Source organism: Schistocerca serialis, unplaced genomic scaffold (genome assembly GCF_023864345.2).
Source record: "Schistocerca serialis cubense isolate TAMUIC-IGC-003099 unplaced genomic scaffold, iqSchSeri2.2 HiC_scaffold_1353, whole genome shotgun sequence".
Lineage (NCBI taxonomy): Eukaryota > Metazoa > Arthropoda > Insecta > Orthoptera > Acrididae > Schistocerca > Schistocerca serialis.
Genome location: NW_026047573.1, coordinates 7,647,287 through 7,666,933, shown reverse-complemented (window position 1 = coordinate 7,666,933; position 19,647 = coordinate 7,647,287).

Here is a 19,647-nt window from a genome sequence, read left to right as displayed (position 1 = left end):
CCTTAACGTTGTCTGAGCTACCTTATCGAAGATATCCTCGAGTTTTCAAAAAAAATTTTACATGGTGACGAGGCATTTGGCTACCTTAAGGGAGTCATAGAACCCCTGCCTGCTGCTCCCACTTTTCTAAGCCCTTTCTCTCTATCATTCTTGCTATGGCTGTCCTACAGAACCGTTGTGCCACTATATGTCCAAGTTAACGTCGTCTCTGTTACTCCCACTACGAGTCTCTCGAGTTAGCAAATGTACCTCGCCGGATGACGAGGCATTTGGCTACCTTAAGAGAGTCATAGTTACTGCAGCCAGCTGCTCCCCCTTCTTTGAATGTTTCCTGTCTTTAATTCGTACTGTGGGCAGTCCTGCAGAAGCGATACGCCACCACCTGTCCATGTTACCGTTGTCTGAGTTACTTCAACAACGATTTCCTCGAGTTTTCAAATTAATTTCGAAGAGTGACGAGGCATTTGGCTACCTTAAGAGAGTCATAGTTACTGCAGCCAGCTGCTCCCCCTTCTTTGAATCTTCCCTCCCTTTAAATCGTACTGTGGTCAGTCCTGCAAAAGCGATACGCCACCACCTGTCCATGTTACCGTTGTCTGAGTTACCTCAACAACGATTTCCTCGAGTTTTCAAATAAATTTCGCCGAGTGACGAGGCATTTGGCTACCTTAAGAGAGTCATAGTTACTGTTGCCAGCTGCTCGACCTACCTTCTTTCTTCCCACTCTTTAATTATTACTGTGGTCAGTCCTGCAGGAGCAATATGCCACTACATGTAAACCTTAACGTTGTCTGAGCTACCTTATCGAAGATATCCTCGAGTTTTCAAAAAAAATTTTACATGGTGACGAGGCATTTGGCTACCTTAAGGGAGTCATAGTACCCCTGCCTGCTGCTCCCACTTTTCTAAGCCCTTTCTCTCTATCATTCTTGCTATGGCTGTCCTACAGAACCGATGTGCCACTATATGTCCAAGTTAACGTCGTCTCTGTTACTCCCACTACGAGTCTCTCGAGTTAGCAAATGTACCTCGCCGGATGACGAGGCATTTGGCTACCTTAAGAGAGTCATAGTTACTGCAGCCAGCTGCTCCCCCTTCTTTGAATGTTTCCTGTCTTTAATTCGTACTGTGGGCAGTCCTGCAGAAGCGATACGCCACCACCTGTCCATGTTACCGTTGTCTGAGTTACTTCAACAACGATTTCCTCGAGTTTTCAAATTAATTTCGAAGAGTGACGAGGCATTTGGCTACCTTAAGAGAGTCATAGTTACTGCAGCCAGCTGCTCCCCCTTCTTTGAATCTTCCCTCCCTTTAAATCGTACTGTGGTCAGTCCTGCAGAGCGATACGCCACCACCTGTCCATGTTACCGTTGTCTGATTTACTTCAACGACGATTTCCTCGAGTTTTCAAATATATCTCGCCGAGTGACGAGGCATTTGGCTACCTTAAGAGAGTCATAGTTACTGCTGCCAGCTGCTCGACCTACTTTCTTTCTTCCCACTCTTTAATTATTACTGTGGTCAGTCCTGCAGCAGCAATATGCCACTACATGTAAACCTTAACGTTGTCTGAGCTACCTTATCGAAGATATCCTCGAGTTTTCAAAAAAAATTTTACATGGTGACGAGGCATTTGGCTACCTTAAGGGAGTCATAGAACCCCTGCCTGCTGCTCCCACTTTTCTAAGCCCTTTCTCTCTATCATTCTTGCTATGGCTGTCCTACAGAACCGTTGTGCCACTATATGTCCAAGTTAACGTCGTCTCTGTTACTCCCACTACGAGTCTCTCGAGTTAGCAAATGTACCTCGCCGGATGACGAGGCATTTGGCTACCTTAAGAGAGTCATAGTTACTGCAGCCAGCTGCTCCCCCTTCTTTGAATGTTTCCTGTCTTTAATTCGTACTGTGGTCAGTCCTGCAGAAGCGATACGCCACCACCTGTCCATGTTACCGTTGTCTGAGTTACTTCAACAACGATTTCCTCGAGTTTTCAAATTAATTTCGAAGAGTGACGAGGCATTTGGCTACCTTAAGAGAGTCATAGTTACTGCAGCCAGCTGCTCCCCCTTCTTTGAATCTTCCCTCCCTTTAAATCGTACTGTGGTCAGTCCTGCAAAAGCGATACGCCACCACCTGTCCATGTTACCGTTGTCTGAGTTACCTCAACAACGATTTCCTCGAGTTTTCAAATAAATTTCGCCGAGTGACGAGGCATTTGGCTACCTTAAGAGAGTCATAGTTACTGTTGCCAGCTGCTCGACCTACCTTCTTTCTTCCCACTCTTTAATTATTACTGTGGTCAGTCCTGCAGGAGCAATATGCCACTACATGTAAACCTTAACGTTGTCTGAGCTACCTTATCGAAGATATCCTCGAGTTTTCAAAAAAAATTTTACATGGTGACGAGGCATTTGGCTACCTTAAGGGAGTCATAGAACCCCTGCCTGCTGCTCCCACTTTTCTAAGCCCTTTCTCTCTATCATTCTTGCTATGGCTGTCCTACAGAACCGTTGTGCCACTATATGTCCAAGTTAACGTCGTCTCTGTTACTCCCACTACGAGTCTCTCGAGTTAGCAAATGTACCTCGCCGGATGACGAGGCATTTGGCTACCTTAAGAGAGTCATAGTTACTGCAGCCAGCTGCTCCCCCTTCTTTGAATGTTTCCTGTCTTTAATTCGTACTGGGGGCAGTCCTGCAGAAGCGATACGCCACCACCTGTCCATGTTACCGTTGTCTGAGTTACTTCAACAACGATTTCCTCGAGTTTTCAAATTAATTTCGAAGAGTGACGAGGCATTTGGCTACCTTAAGAGAGTCATAGTTACTGCAGCCAGCTGCTCCCCCTTCTTTGAATCTTCCCTCCCTTTAAATCGTACTGTGGTCAGTCCTGCAAAAGCGATACGCCACCACCTGTCCATGTTACCGTTGTCTGAGTTACCTCAACAACGATTTCCTCGAGTTTTCAAATAAATTTCGCCGAGTGACGAGGCATTTGGCTACCTTAAGAGAGTCATAGTTACTGTTGCCAGCTGCTCGACCTACCTTCTTTCTTCCCACTCTTTAATTATTACTGTGGTCAGTCCTGCAGGAGCAATATGCCACTACATGTAAACCTTAACGTTGTCTGAGCTACCTTATCGAAGATATCCTCGAGTTTTCAAAAAAAATTTTACATGGTGACGAGGCATTTGGCTACCTTAAGGGAGTCATAGTACCCCTGCCTGCTGCTCCCACTTTTCTAAGCCCTTTCTCTCTATCATTCTTGCTATGGCTGTCCTACAGAACCGATGTGCCACTATATGTCCAAGTTAACGTCGTCTCTGTTACTCCCACTACGAGTCTCTCGAGTTAGCAAATGTACCTCGCCGGATGACGAGGCATTTGGCTACCTTAAGAGAGTCATAGTTACTGCAGCCAGCTGCTCCCCCTTCTTTGAATGTTTCCTGTCTTTAATTCGTACTGTGGGCAGTCCTGCAGAAGCGATACGCCACCACCTGTCCATGTTACCGTTGTCTGAGTTACTTCAACAACGATTTCCTCGAGTTTTCAAATTAATTTCGAAGAGTGACGAGGCATTTGGCTACCTTAAGAGAGTCATAGTTACTGCAGCCAGCTGCTCCCCCTTCTTTGAATGTTTCCTGTCTTTAATTCGTACTGTGGGCAGTCCTGCAGAGGCGATACGCCACCACCTGTCCATGTTACCGTTGTCTGAGTTACTTCAACAACGATTTCCTCGAGTTTTCAAATAAATTTCGCCGAGTGACGAGGCATTTGGCTACCTTAAGAGAGTCATAGTTACTGTTGCCAGCTGCTCGACCTACCTTCTTTCTTCCCACTCTTTAATTATTACTGTGGTCAGTCCTGCAGGAGCAATATGCCACTACATGTAAACCTTAACGTTGTCTGAGCTACCTTATCGAAGATATCCTCGAGTTTTCAAAAAAAATTTTACATGGTGACGAGGCATTTGGCTACCTTAAGGGAGTCATAGTACCCCTGCCTGCTGCTCCCACTTTTCTAAGCCCTTTCTCTCTATCATTCTTGCTATGGCTGTCCTACAGAACCGATGTGCCACTATATGTCCAAGTTAACGTCGTCTCTGTTACTCCCACTACGAGTCTCTCGAGTTAGCAAATGTACCTCGCCGGATGACGAGGCATTTGGCTACCTTAAGAGAGTCATAGTTACTGCAGCCAGCTGCTCCCCCTTCTTTGAATGTTTCCTGTCTTTAATTCGTACTGTGGGCAGTCCTGCAGAAACGATACGCCACCACCTGTCCATGTTACCGTTGTCTGAGTTACTTCAACAACGATTTCCTCGAGTTTTCAAATTAATTTCGAAGAGTGACGAGGCATTTGGCTACCTTAAGAGAGTCATAGTTACTGCAGCCAGCTGCTCCCCCTTCTTTGAATGTTTCCTGTCTTTAATTCGTACTGTGGGCAGTCCTGCAGAAGCGATACGCCACCACCTGTCCATGTTACCGTTGTCTGAGTTACTTCAACAACGATTTCCTCGAGTTTTCAAATTAATTTCGAAGAGTGACGAGGCATTTGGCTACCTTAAGAGAGTCATAGCTACTGCAGCCAGCTGCTCCCCCTTCTTTGAATGTTTCCTGTCTTTAATTCGTACTGTGGGCAGTCCTGCAGAGGCGATACGCCACCACCTGTCCATGTTACCGTTGTCTGAGTTACTTCAACAACGATTTCCTCGAGTTTTCAAATAAATTTCGCCGAGTGACGAGGCATTTGGCTACCTTAAGAGAGTCATAGTTACTGTTGCCAGCTGCTCGACCTACCTTCTTTCTTCCCACTCTTTAATTATTACTGTGGTCAGTCCTGCAGGAGCAATATGCCACTACATGTAAACCTTAACGTTGTCTGAGCTACCTTATCGAAGATATCCTCGAGTTTTCAAAAAAAATTTTACATGGTGACGAGGCATTTGGCTACCTTAAGGGAGTCATAGTACCCCTGCCTGCTGCTCCCACTTTTCTAAGCCCTTTCTCTCTATCATTCTTGCTATGGCTGTCCTACAGAACCGATGTGCCACTATATGTCCAAGTTAACGTCGTCTCTGTTACTCCCACTACGAGTCTCTCGAGTTAGCAAATGTACCTCGCCGGATGACGAGGCATTTGGCTACCTTAAGAGAGTCATAGTTACTGCAGCCAGCTGCTCCCCCTTCTTTGAATGTTTCCTGTCTTTAATTCGTACTGTGGGCAGTCCTGCAGAAGCGATACGCCACCACCTGTCCATGTTACCGTTGTCTGAGTACTTCAACAACGATTTCCTCGAGTTTTCAAATTAATTTCGAAGAGTGACGAGGCATTTGGCTACCTTAAGAGAGTCATAGTTACTGCAGCCAGCTGCTCCCCCTTCTTTGAATCTTCCCTCCCTTTAAATCGTACTGTGGTCAGTCCTGCAAAAGCGATACGCCACCACCTGTCCATGTTACCGTTGTCTGAGTTACCTCAACAACGATTTCCTCGAGTTTTCAAATAAATTTCGCCGAGTGACGAGGCATTTGGCTACCTTAAGAGAGTCATAGTTACTGTTGCCAGCTGCTCGACCTACCTTCTTTCTTCCCACTCTTTAATTATTACTGTGGTCAGTCCTGCAGGAGCAATATGCCACTACATGTAAACCTTAACGTTGTCTGAGCTACCTTATCGAAGATATCCTCGAGTTTTCAAAAAAAAATTTACATGGTGACGAGGCATTTGGCTACCTTAAGGGAGTCATAGTACCCCTGCCTGCTGCTCCCACTTTTCTAAGCCCTTTCTCTCTATCATTCTTGCTATGGCTGTCCTACAGAACCGATGTGCCACTATATGTCCAAGTTAACGTCGTCTCTGTTACTCCCACTACGAGTCTCTCGAGTTAGCAAATGTACCTCGCCGGATGACGAGGCATTTGGCTACCTTAAGAGAGTCATAGTTACTGCAGCCAGCTGCTCCCCCTTCTTTGAATGTTTCCTGTCTTTAATTCGTACTGTGGGCAGTCCTGCAGAAGCGATACGCCACCACCTGTCCATGTTACCGTTGTCTGAGTACTTCAACAACGATTTCCTCGAGTTTTCAAATTAATTTCGAAGAGTGACGAGGCATTTGGCTACCTTAAGAGAGTCATAGTTACTGCAGCCAGCTGCTCCCCCTTCTTTGAATCTTCCCTCCCTTTAAATCGTACTGTGGTCAGTCCTGCAAAAGCGATACGCCACCACCTGTCCATGTTACCGTTGTCTGAGTTACCTCAACAACGATTTCCTCGAGTTTTCAAATAAATTTCGCCGAGTGACGAGGCATTTGGCTACCTTAAGAGAGTCATAGTTACTGTTGCCAGCTGCTCGACCTACCTTCTTTCTTCCCACTCTTTAATTATTACTGTGGTCAGTCCTGCAGGAGCAATATGCCACTACATGTAAACCTTAACGTTGTCTGAGCTACCTTATCGAAGATATCCTCGAGTTTTCAAAAAAAATTTTACATGGTGACGAGGCATTTGGCTACCTTAAGGGAGTCATAGTACCCCTGCCTGCTGCTCCCACTTTTCTAAGCCCTTTCTCTCTATCATTCTTGCTATGGCTGTCCTACAGAACCGATGTGCCACTATATGTCCAAGTTAACGTCGTCTCTGTTACTCCCACTACGAGTCTCTCGAGTTAGCAAATGTACCTCGCCGGATGACGAGGCATTTGGCTACCTTAAGAGAGTCATAGTTACTGCAGCCAGCTGCTCCCCCTTCTTTGAATGTTTCCTGTCTTTAATTCGTACTGTGGGCAGTCCTGCAGAAGCGATACGCCACCACCTGTCCATGTTACCGTTGTCTGAGTTACTTCAACAACGATTTCCTCGAGTTTTCAAATTAATTTCGAAGAGTGACGAGGCATTTGGCTACCTTAAGAGAGTCATAGTTACTGCAGCCAGCTGCTCCCCCTTCTTTGAATCTTCCCTCCCTTTAAATCGTACTGTGGTCAGTCCTGCAAAAGCGATACGCCACCACCTGTCCATGTTACCGTTGTCTGAGTTACCTCAACAACGATTTCCTCGAGTTTTCAAATAAATTTCGCCGAGTGACGAGGCATTTGGCTACCTTAAGAGAGTCATAGTTACTGTTGCCAGCTGCTCGACCTACCTTCTTTCTTCCCACTCTTTAATTATTACTGTGGTCAGTCCTGCAGGAGCAATATGCCACTACATGTAAACCTTAACGTTGTCTGAGCTACCTTATCGAAGATATCCTCGAGTTTTCAAAAAAAATTTTACATGGTGACGAGGCATTTGGCTACCTTAAGGGAGTCATAGTACCCCTGCCTGCTGCTCCCACTTTTCTAAGCCCTTTCTCTCTATCATTCTTGCTATGGCTGTCCTACAGAACCGATGTGCCACTATATGTCCAAGTTAACGTCGTCTCTGTTACTCCCACTACGAGTCTCTCGAGTTAGCAAATGTACCTCGCCGGATGACGAGGCATTTGGCTACCTTAAGAGAGTCATAGTTACTGCAGCCAGCTGCTCCCCCTTCTTTGAATGTTTCCTGTCTTTAATTCGTACTGTGGGCAGTCCTGCAGAAGCGATACGCCACCACCTGTCCATGTTACCGTTGTCTGAGTTACTTCAACAACGATTTCCTCGAGTTTTCAAATTAATTTCGAAGAGTGACGAGGCATTTGGCTACCTTAAGAGAGTCATAGTTACTGCAGCCAGCTGCTCCCCCTTCTTTGAATCTTCCCTCCCTTTAAATCGTACTGTGGTCAGTCCTGCAAAAGCGATACGCCACCACCTGTCCATGTTACCGTTGTCTGAGTTACCTCAACAACGATTTCCTCGAGTTTTCAAATAAATTTCGCCGAGTGACGAGGCATTTGGCTACCTTAAGAGAGTCATAGTTACTGTTGCCAGCTGCTCGACCTACCTTCTTTCTTCCCACTCTTTAATTATTACTGTGGTCAGTCCTGCAGGAGCAATATGCCACTACATGTAAACCTTAACGTTGTCTGAGCTACCTTATCGAAGATATCCTCGAGTTTTCAAAAAAAATTTTACATGGTGACGAGGCATTTGGCTACCTTAAGGGAGTCATAGTACCCCTGCCTGCTGCTCCCACTTTTCTAAGCCCTTTCTCTCTATCATTCTTGCTATGGCTGTCCTACAGAACCGATGTGCCACTATATGTCCAAGTTAACGTCGTCTCTGTTACTCCCACTACGAGTCTCTCGAGTTAGCAAATGTACCTCGCCGGATGACGAGGCATTTGGCTACCTTAAGAGAGTCATAGTTACTGCAGCCAGCTGCTCCCCCTTCTTTGAATGTTTCCTGTCTTTAATTCGTACTGTGGGCAGTCCTGCAGAAGCGATACGCCACCACCTGTCCATGTTACCGTTGTCTGAGTTACTTCAACAACGATTTCCTCGAGTTTTCAAATTAATTTCGAAGAGTGACGAGGCATTTGGCTACCTTAAGAGAGTCATAGTTACTGCAGCCAGCTGCTCCCCCTTCTTTGAATGTTTCCTGTCTTTAATTCGTACTGTGGGCAGTCCTGCAAAAGCGATACGCCACCACCTGTCCATGTTACCGTTGTCTGAGTTACCTCAACAACGATTTCCTCGAGTTTTCAAATAAATTTCGCCGAGTGACGAGGCATTTGGCTACCTTAAGAGAGTCATAGTTACTGTTGCCAGCTGCTCGACCTACCTTCTTTCTTCCCACTCTTTAATTATTACTGTGGTCAGTCCTGCAGGAGCAATATGCCACTACATGTAAACCTTAACGTTGTCTGAGCTACCTTATCGAAGATATCCTCGAGTTTTCAAAAAAAATTTTACATGGTGACGAGGCATTTGGCTACCTTAAGGGAGTCATAGTACCCCTGCCTGCTGCTCCCACTTTTCTAAGCCCTTTCTCTCTATCATTCTTGCTATGGCTGTCCTACAGAACCGATGTGCCACTATATGTCCAAGTTAACGTCGTCTCTGTTACTCCCACTACGAGTCTCTCGAGTTAGCAAATGTACCTCGCCGGATGACGAGGCATTTGGCTACCTTAAGAGAGTCATAGTTACTGCAGCCAGCTGCTCCCCCTTCTTTGAATGTTTCCTGTCTTTAATTCGTACTGTGGGCAGTCCTGCAGAAGCGATACGCCACCACCTGTCCATGTTACCGTTGTCTGAGTTACTTCAACAACGATTTCCTCGAGTTTTCAAATTAATTTCGAAGAGTGACGAGGCATTTGGCTACCTTAAGAGAGTCATAGTTACTGCAGCCAGCTGCTCCCCCTTCTTTGAATCTTCCCTCCCTTTAAATCGTACTGTGGTCAGTCCTGCAAAAGCGATACGCCACCACCTGTCCATGTTACCGTTGTCTGAGTTACCTCAACAACGATTTCCTCGAGTTTTCAAATAAATTTCGCCGAGTGACGAGGCATTTGGCTACCTTAAGAGAGTCATAGTTACTGTTGCCAGCTGCTCGACCTACCTTCTTTCTTCCCACTCTTTAATTATTACTGTGGTCAGTCCTGCAGGAGCAATATGCCACTACATGTAAACCTTAACGTTGTCTGAGCTACCTTATCGAAGATATCCTCGAGTTTTCAAAAAAAATTTTACATGGTGACGAGGCATTTGGCTACCTTAAGGGAGTCATAGTACCCCTGCCTGCTGCTCCCACTTTTCTAAGCCCTTTCTCTCTATCATTCTTGCTATGGCTGTCCTACAGAACCGATGTGCCACTATATGTCCAAGTTAACGTCGTCTCTGTTACTCCCACTACGAGTCTCTCGAGTTAGCAAATGTACCTCGCCGGATGACGAGGCATTTGGCTACCTTAAGAGAGTCATAGTTACTGCAGCCAGCTGCTCCCCCTTCTTTGAATGTTTCCTGTCTTTAATTCGTACTGTGGGCAGTCCTGCAGAAGCGATACGCCACCACCTGTCCATGTTACCGTTGTCTGAGTACTTCAACAACGATTTCCTCGAGTTTTCAAATTAATTTCGAAGAGTGACGAGGCATTTGGCTACCTTAAGAGAGTCATAGTTACTGCAGCCAGCTGCTCCCCCTTCTTTGAATCTTCCCTCCCTTTAAATCGTACTGTGGTCAGTCCTGCAAAAGCGATACGCCACCACCTGTCCATGTTACCGTTGTCTGAGTTACCTCAACAACGATTTCCTCGAGTTTTCAAATAAATTTCGCCGAGTGACGAGGCATTTGGCTACCTTAAGAGAGTCATAGTTACTGTTGCCAGCTGCTCGACCTACCTTCTTTCTTCCCACTCTTTAATTATTACTGTGGTCAGTCCTGCAGGAGCAATATGCCACTACATGTAAACCTTAACGTTGTCTGAGCTACCTTATCGAAGATATCCTCGAGTTTTCAAAAAAAATTTTACATGGTGACGAGGCATTTGGCTACCTTAAGGGAGTCATAGTACCCCTGCCTGCTGCTCCCACTTTTCTAAGCCCTTTCTCTCTATCATTCTTGCTATGGCTGTCCTACAGAACCGATGTGCCACTATATGTCCAAGTTAACGTCGTCTCTGTTACTCCCACTACGAGTCTCTCGAGTTAGCAAATGTACCTCGCCGGATGACGAGGCATTTGGCTACCTTAAGAGAGTCATAGTTACTGCAGCCAGCTGCTCCCCCTTCTTTGAATGTTTCCTGTCTTTAATTCGTACTGTGGGCAGTCCTGCAGAAGCGATACGCCACCACCTGTCCATGTTACCGTTGTCTGAGTTACTTCAACAACGATTTCCTCGAGTTTTCAAATTAATTTCGAAGAGTGACGAGGCATTTGGCTACCTTAAGAGAGTCATAGTTACTGCAGCCAGCTGCTCCCCCTTCTTTGAATCTTCCCTCCCTTTAAATCGTACTGTGGTCAGTCCTGCAAAAGCGATACGCCACCACCTGTCCACGTTACCGTTGTCTGAGTTACCTCAACAACGATTTCCTCGAGTTTTCAAATAAATTTCGCCGAGTGACGAGGCATTTGGCTACCTTAAGAGAGTCATAGTTACTGTTGCCAGCTGCTCGACCTACCTTCTTTCTTCCCACTCTTTAATTATTACTGTGGTCAGTCCTGCAGGAGCAATATGCCACTACATGTAAACCTTAACGTTGTCTGAGCTACCTTATCGAAGATATCCTCGAGTTTTCAAAAAAAATTTTACATGGTGACGAGGCATTTGGCTACCTTAAGGGAGTCATAGTACCCCTGCCTGCTGCTCCCACTTTTCTAAGCCCTTTCTCTCTATCATTCTTGCTATGGCTGTCCTACAGAACCGATGTGCCACTATATGTCCAAGTTAACGTCGTCTCTGTTACTCCCACTACGAGTCTCTCGAGTTAGCAAATGTACCTCGCCGGATGACGAGGCATTTGGCTACCTTAAGAGAGTCATAGTTACTGCAGCCAGCTGCTCCCCCTTCTTTGAATGTTTCCTGTCTTTAATTCGTACTGTGGGCAGTCCTGCAGAAGCGATACGCCACCACCTGTCCATGTTACCGTTGTCTGAGTTACTTCAACAACGATTTCCTCGAGTTTTCAAATTAATTTCGAAGAGTGACGAGGCATTTGGCTACCTTAAGAGAGTCATAGTTACTGCAGCCAGCTGCTCCCCCTTCTTTGAATCTTCCCTCCCTTTAAATCGTACTGTGGTCAGTCCTGCAAAAGCGATACGCCACCACCTGTCCATGTTACCGTTGTCTGAGTTACCTCAACAACGATTTCCTCGAGTTTTCAAATAAATTTCGCCGAGTGACGAGGCATTTGGCTACCTTAAGAGAGTCATAGTTACTGTTGCCAGCTGCTCGACCTACCTTCTTTCTTCCCACTCTTTAATTATTACTGTGGTCAGTCCTGCAGGAGCAATATGCCACTACATGTAAACCTTAACGTTGTCTGAGCTACCTTATCGAAGATATCCTCGAGTTTTCAAAAAAAATTTTACATGGTGACGAGGCATTTGGCTACCTTAAGGGAGTCATAGTACCCCTGCCTGCTGCTCCCACTTTTCTAAGCCCTTTCCCTCTATCATTCTTGCTATGGCTGTCCTACAGAACCGATGTGCCACTATATGTCCAAGTTAACGTCGTCTCTGTTACTCCCACTACGAGTCTCTCGAGTTAGCAAATGTACCTCGCCGGATGACGAGGCATTTGGCTACCTTAAGAGAGTCATAGTTACTGCAGCCAGCTGCTCCCCCTTCTTTGAATGTTTCCTGTCTTTAATTCGTACTGTGGGCAGTCCTGCAGAAGCGATACGCCACCACCTGTCCATGTTACCGTTGTCTGAGTTACTTCAACAACGATTTCCTCGAGTTTTCAAATTAATTTCGAAGAGTGACGAGGCATTTGGCTACCTTAAGAGAGTCATAGTAACTGCAGCCAGCTGCTCCCCCTTCTTTGAATCTTCCCTCCCTTTAAATCGTACTGTGGTCAGTCCTGCAAAAGCGATACGCCAGCACCTGTCCATGTTACCGTTGTCTGAGTTACCTCAACAACGATTTCCTCGAGTTTTCAAATAAATTTCGCCGAGTGACGAGGCATTTGGCTACCTTAAGAGAGTCATAGTTACTGTTGCCAGTTGCTCGACCTACCTTCTTTCTTCCCACTCTTTAATTATTACTGTGGTCAGTCCTGCAGGAGCAATATGCCACTACATGTAAACCTTAACGTTGTCTGAGCTACCTTATCGAAGATATCCTCGAGTTTTCAAAAAAAATTTTACATGGTGACGAGGCATTTGGCTACCTTAAGGGAGTCATAGTACCCCTGCCTGCTGCTCCCACTTTTCTAAGCCCTTTCTCTCTATCATTCTTGCTATGGCTGTCCTACAGAACCGATGTGCCACTATATGTCCAAGTTAACGTCGTCTCTGTTACTCCCACTACGAGTCTCTCGAGTTAGCAAATGTACCTCGCCGGATGACGAGGCATTTGGCTACCTTAAGAGAGTCATAGTTACTGCAGCCAGCTGCTCCCCCTTCTTTGAATGTTTCCTGTCTTTAATTCGTACTGTGGGCAGTCCTGCAGAAGCGATACGCCACCACCTGTCCATGTTACCGTTGTCTGAGTTACTTCAACAACGATTTCCTCGAGTTTTCAAATTAATTTCGAAGAGTGACGAGGCATTTGGCTACCTTAAGAGAGTCATAGTTACTGCAGCCAGCTGCTCCCCCTTCTTTGAATCTTCCCTCCCTTTAAATCGTACTGTGGTCAGTCCTGCAAAAGCGATACGCCAGCACCTGTCCATGTTACCGTTGTCTGAGTTACCTCAACAACGATTTCCTCGAGTTTTCAAATAAATTTCGCCGAGTGACGAGGCATTTGGCTACCTTAAGAGAGTCATAGTTACTGTTGCCAGCTGCTCGACCTACCTTCTTTCTTCCCACTCTTTAATTATTACTCTGGTCAGTCCTGCAGGAGCAATATGCCACTACATGTAAACCTTAACGTTGTCTGAGCTACCTTATCGAAGATATCCTCGAGTTTTCAACAAAAAATTTCACATGGTGACGATTCATTTGGCTACCTTAAGAGAGTCATAGTACTCCTGCCTGCTGCTCCCACTTTTCTAAGCCCATTCTCTCTATCATTCTTGCTATGGCCTGTCCTACGGAACCGATGTGCCACTATATGTCCACGTTAACGTCGTCTCTGTTACTCCCACTACGAGTCTCTCGAGTTAGCAAATGTACCTCGCCGGATGAGGAGGCATTTGGCTACCTTATAAGCGTCATAGTTACTGCAGCCAGCTGCTCCCCCTTCTTTGAATCTTTCCTGTCTTTAATTCGTACTGTGGTCAGTCCTGCAGAAGCGATACGCCACCACCTGTCCATGTTACCGTTGTCTGAGTTACTTCAACAACGATTTCCTCGAGTTTTCAAATTAATTTCGAAGAGTGACGAGGCATTTGGCTACCTTAAGAGAGTCATAGTTACTGCAGCCAGCTGCTCCCCCTTCTTTGAATCTTCCCTCCCTTTAAATCGTACTGTGGTCAGTCCTGCAGAGCGATACGCCACCACCTGTGCATGTTACCGTTGTCTGATTTACTTCAACGACGATTTCCTCGAGTTTTCAAATAAATCTCGCCGAGTGACGAGGCATTTGGCTACCTTAAGAGAGTCATAGTTACTGTTGCCAGCTGCTCGACCTACCTTCTTTCTTCCCACTCTTTAATTATTACTGTGGTCAGTCCTGCAGGAGCAATATGCCACTACATGTAAACCTTAACGTTGTCTGAGCTACCTTATCGAAGATATCCTCGAGTTTTCAAAAAAAATTTTACATGGTGACGAGGCATTTGGCTACCTTAAGGGAGTCATAGTACCCCTGCCTGCTGCTCCCACTTTTCTAAGCCCTTTCTCTCTATCATTCTTGCTATGGCTGTCCTACAGAACCGTTGTGCCACTATATGTCCAAGTTAACGTCGTCTCTGTTACTCCCACTACGAGTCTCTCGAGTTAGCAAATGTACCTCGCCGGATGACGAGGCATTTGGCTACCTTAAGAGAGTCATAGTTACTGCAGCCAGCTGCTCCCCCTTCTTTGAATGTTTCCTGTCTTTAATTCGTACTGTGGGCAGTCCTGCAGAAGCGATACGCCACCACCTGTCCATGTTACCGTTGTCTGAGTTACTTCAACAACGATTTCCTCGAGTTTTCAAATTAATTTCGAAGAGTGACGAGGCATTTGGCTACCTTAAGAGAGTCATAGTTACTGCAGCCAGCTGCTCCCCCTTCTTTGAATCTTCCCTCCCTTTAAATCGTACTGTGGTCAGTCCTGCAAAAGCGATACGCCAGCACCTGTCCATGTTACCGTTGTCTGAGTTACCTCAACAACGATTTCCTCGAGTTTTCAAATAAATTTCGCCGAGTGACGAGGCATTTGGCTACCTTAAGAGAGTCATAGTTACTGTTGCCAGCTGCTCGACCTACCTTCTTTCTTCCCACTCTTTAATTATTACTCTGGTCAGTCCTGCAGGAGCAATATGCCACTACATGTAAACCTTAACGTTGTCTGAGCTACCTTATCGAAGATATCCTCGAGTTTTCAACAAAAAATTTCACATGGTGACGATTCATTTGGCTACCTTAAGAGAGTCATAGTACTCCTGCCTGCTGCTCCCACTTTTCTAAGCCCATTCTCTCTATCATTCTTGCTATGGCCTGTCCTACGGAACCGATGTGCCACTATATGTCCACGTTAACGTCGTCTCTGTTACTCCCACTACGAGTCTCTCGAGTTAGCAAATGTACCTCGCCGGATGAGGAGGCATTTGGCTACCTTATAAGCGTCATAGTTACTGCAGCCAGCTGCTCCCCCTTCTTTGAATCTTTCCTGTCTTTAATTCGTACTGTGGTCAGTCCTGCAGAAGCGATACGCCACCACCTGTCCATGTTACCGTTGTCTGAGTTACTTCAACAACGATTTCCTCGAGTTTTCAAATTAATTTCGAAGAGTGACGAGGCATTTGGCTACCTTAAGAGAGTCATAGTTACTGCAGCCAGCTGCTCCCCCTTCTTTGAATCTTCCCTCCCTTTAAATCGTACTGTGGTCAGTCCTGCAGAGCGATACGCCACCACCTGTGCATGTTACCGTTGTCTGATTTACTTCAACGACGATTTCCTCGAGTTTTCAAATAAATCTCGCCGAGTGACGAGGCATTTGGCTACCTTAAGAGAGTCATAGTTACTGCTGCCAGCTGCTCGACCTACTTTCTTTCTTCCCACTCTTTAATTATTACTGTGGTCAGTCCTGCAGCAGCAATATGCCACTACATGTAAACCTTAACGTTGTCTGAGCTACCTTATCGAAGATATCCTCGAGTTTTCAAAAAACATTTTACATGGTGACGAGGCATTTGGCTACCTTAAGGGAGTCATAGTACCCCTGCCTGCTGCTCCCACTTTTCTAAGCCCTTTCTCTCTATCATTCTTGCTATGGCTGTCCTACAGAACCGTTGTGCCACTATATGTCCAAGTTAACGTCGTCTCTGTTACTCCCACTACGAGTCTCTCGAGTTAGCAAATGTACCTCGCCGGATGACGAGGCATTTGGCTACCTTAAGAGAGTCATAGTTACTGCAGCCAGCTGCTCCCCCTTCTTTGAATGTTTCCTGTCTTTAATTCGTACTGTGGGCAGTCCTGCAGAAGCGATACGCCACCACCTGTCCATGTTACCGTTGTCTGAGTTACTTCAACAACGATTTCCTCGAGTTTTCAAATTAATTTCGAAGAGTGACGAGGCATTTGGCTACCTTAAGAGAGTCATAGTTACTGCAGCCAGCTGCTCCCCCTTCTTTGAATCTTCCCTCCCTTTAAATCGTACTGTGGTCAGTCCTGCAAAAGCGATACGCCACCACCTGTCCATGTTACCGTTGTCTGAGTTACCTCAACAACGATTTCCTCGAGTTTTCAAATAAATTTCGCCGAGTGACGAGGCATTTGGCTACCTTAAGAGAGTCATAGTTACTGTTGCCAGCTGCTCGACCTACCTTCTTTCTTCCCACTCTTTAATTATTACTGTGGTCAGTCCTGCAGGAGCAATATGCCACTACATGTAAACCTTAACGTTGTCTGACCAACCTTATCGAAGATATCCTCGAGTTTTCAACAAAAAATTTCACATGGTGACGATTCATTTGGCTACCTTAAGAGAGTCATAGTACTCCTGCCTGCTGCTCCCACTTTTCTAAGCCCATTCTCTCTATCATTCTTGCTATGGCCTGTCCTACGGAACCGATGTGCCGCTATATGTCCACGTTAACGTCGTCTCTGTTACTCACACTACGAGTCTCTCGAGTTAGCAAATGTACCTCGCCGGATGAGGAGGCATTTGGCTACCTTATAAGCGTCATAGTTACTGCAGCCAGCTGCTCCCCCTTCTTTGAATCTTTCCTGTCTTTAATTCGTACTGTGGTCAGTCCTGCAGAAGCGATACGCCACCACCTGTCCATGTTACCGTTGTCTGAGTTACTTCAACAACGATTTCCTCGAGTTTTCAAATTAATTTCGAAGAGTGACGAGGCATTTGGCTACCTTAAGAGAGTCATAGTTACTGCAGCCAGCTGCTCCCCCTTCTTTGAATCTTCCCTCCCTTTAAATCGTACTGTGGTCAGTCCTGCAGAGCGATACGCCACCACCTGTACATGTTACCGTTGTCTGATTTACTTCAACGACGATTTCCTCGAGTTTTCAAATAAATCTCGCCGAGTGACGAGGCATTTGGCTACCTTAAGAGAGTCATAGTTACTGCTGCCAGCTGCTCGACCTAATTTCTTTCTTCCCACTCTTTAATTATTACTGTGGTCAGTCCTGCAGCAGCAATATGCCACTACATGTAAACCTTAACGTTGTCTGAGCTACCTTATCGAAGATATCCTCGAGTTTTCAAAAAAAATTTTACATGGTGACGAGGCATTTGGCTACCTTAAGGGAGTCATAGTACCCCTGCCTGCTGCTCCCACTTTTCTAAGCCCTTTCTCTCTATCATTCTTGCTATGGCTGTCCTACAGAACCGATGTGCCACTATATGTCCAAGTTAACGTCGTCTCTGTTACTCCCACTACGAGTCTCTCGAGTTAGCAAATGTACCTCGCCGGATGACGAGGCATTTGGCTACCTTAAGAGAGTCATAGTTACTGCAGCCAGCTGCTCCCCCTTCTTTGAATGTTTCCTGTCTTTAATTCGTACTGTGGGCAGTCCTGCAGAAGCGATACGCCACCACCTGTCCATGTTACCGTTGTCTGAGTACTTCAACAACGATTTCCTCGAGTTTTCAAATTAATTTCGAAGAGTGACGAGGCATTTGGCTACCTTAAGAGAGTCATAGTTACTGCAGCCAGCTGCTCCCCCTTCTTTGAATCTTCCCTCCCTTTAAATCGTACTGTGGTCAGTCCTGCAAAAGCGATACGCCACCACCTGTCCATGTTACCGTTGTCTGAGTTACCTCAACAACGATTTCCTCGAGTTTTCAAATAAATTTCGCCGAGTGACGAGGCATTTGGCTACCTTAAGAGAGTCATAGTTACTGTTGCCAGCTGCTCGACCTACCTTCTTTCTTCCCACTCTTTAATTATTACTCTGGTCAGTCCTGCAGGAGCAATATGCCACTACATGTAAACCTTAACGTTGTCTGAGCTACCTTATCGAAGATATCCTCGAGTTTTCAAAAAAAATTTTACATGGTGACGAGGCATTTGGCTACCTTAAGGGAGTCATAGTACCCCTGCCTGCTGCTCCCACTTTTCTAAGCCCTTTCTCTCTATCATTCTTGCTATGGCTGTCCTACAGAACCGATGTGCCACTATATGTCCAAGTTAACGTCGTCTCTGTTACTCCCACTACGAGTCTCTCGAGTTAGCAAATGTACCTCGCCGGATGACGAGGCATTTGGCTACCTTAAGAGAGTCATAGTTACTGCAGCCAGCTGCTCCCCCTTCTTTGAATGTTTCCTGTCTTTAATTCGTACTGTGGGCAGTCCTGCAGAAGCGATACGCCACCACCTGTCCATGTTACCGTTGTCTGAGTTACTTCAACAACGATTTCCTCGAGTTTTCAAATTAATTTCGAAGAGTGACGAGGCATTTGGCTACCTTAAGAGAGTCATAGTTACTGCAGCCAGCTGCTCCCCCTTCTTTGAATCTTCCCTCCCTTTAAATCGTACTGTGGTCAGTCCTGCAAAAGCGATACGCCACCACCTGTCCATGTTACCGTTGTCTGAGTTACCTCAACAACGATTTCCTCGAGTTTTCAAATAAATTTCGCCGAGTGACGAGGCATTTGGCTACCTTAAGAGAGTCATAGTTACTGTTGCCAGTTGCTCGACCTACCTTCTTTCTTCCCACTCTTTAATTATTACTGTGGTCAGTCCTGCAGGAGCAATATGCCACTACATGTAAACCTTAACGTTGTCTGAGCTACCTTATCGAAGATATCCTCGAGTTTTCAAAAAAAATTTTACATGGTGACGAGGCATTTGGCTACCTTAAGGGAGTCATAGTACCCCTGCCTGCTGCTCCCACTTTTCTAAGCCCTTTCTCTCTATCATTCTTGCTATGGCTGTCCTACAGAACCGATGTGCCACTATATGTCCAAGTTAACGTCGTCTCTGTTACTCCCACTACGAGTCTCTCGAGTTAGCAAATGTATCTCGCCGGATGACGAGGCATTTGGCTACCTTAAGAGAGTCATAGTTACTGCAGCCAACTGCTCCCCCTTCTTTGAATGTTTCCTGTCTTTAATTCGTACTGTGGGCAGTCCTGCAGAAGCGATACGCCACCACCTGTCCATGTTACCGTTGTCTGAGTTACTTCAACAACGATTTCCTCGAGTTTTCAAATTAATTTCGAAGAGTGACGAGGCATTTGGCTACCTTAAGAGAGTCATAGTTACTGCAGCCAGCTGCTCCCCCTTCTTTGAATCTTCCCTCCCTTTAAATCGTACTGTGGTCAGTCCTGCAAAAGCGATACGCCACCACCTGTCCATGTTACCGTTGTCTGAGTTACCTCAACAACGATTTCCTCGAGTTTTCAAATAAATTTCGCCGAGTGACGAGGCATTTGGCTACCTTAAGAGAGTCATAGTTACTGTTGCCAGTTGCTCGACCTACCTTCTTTCTTCCCACTCTTTAATTATTACTGTGGTCAGTCCTGCAGGAG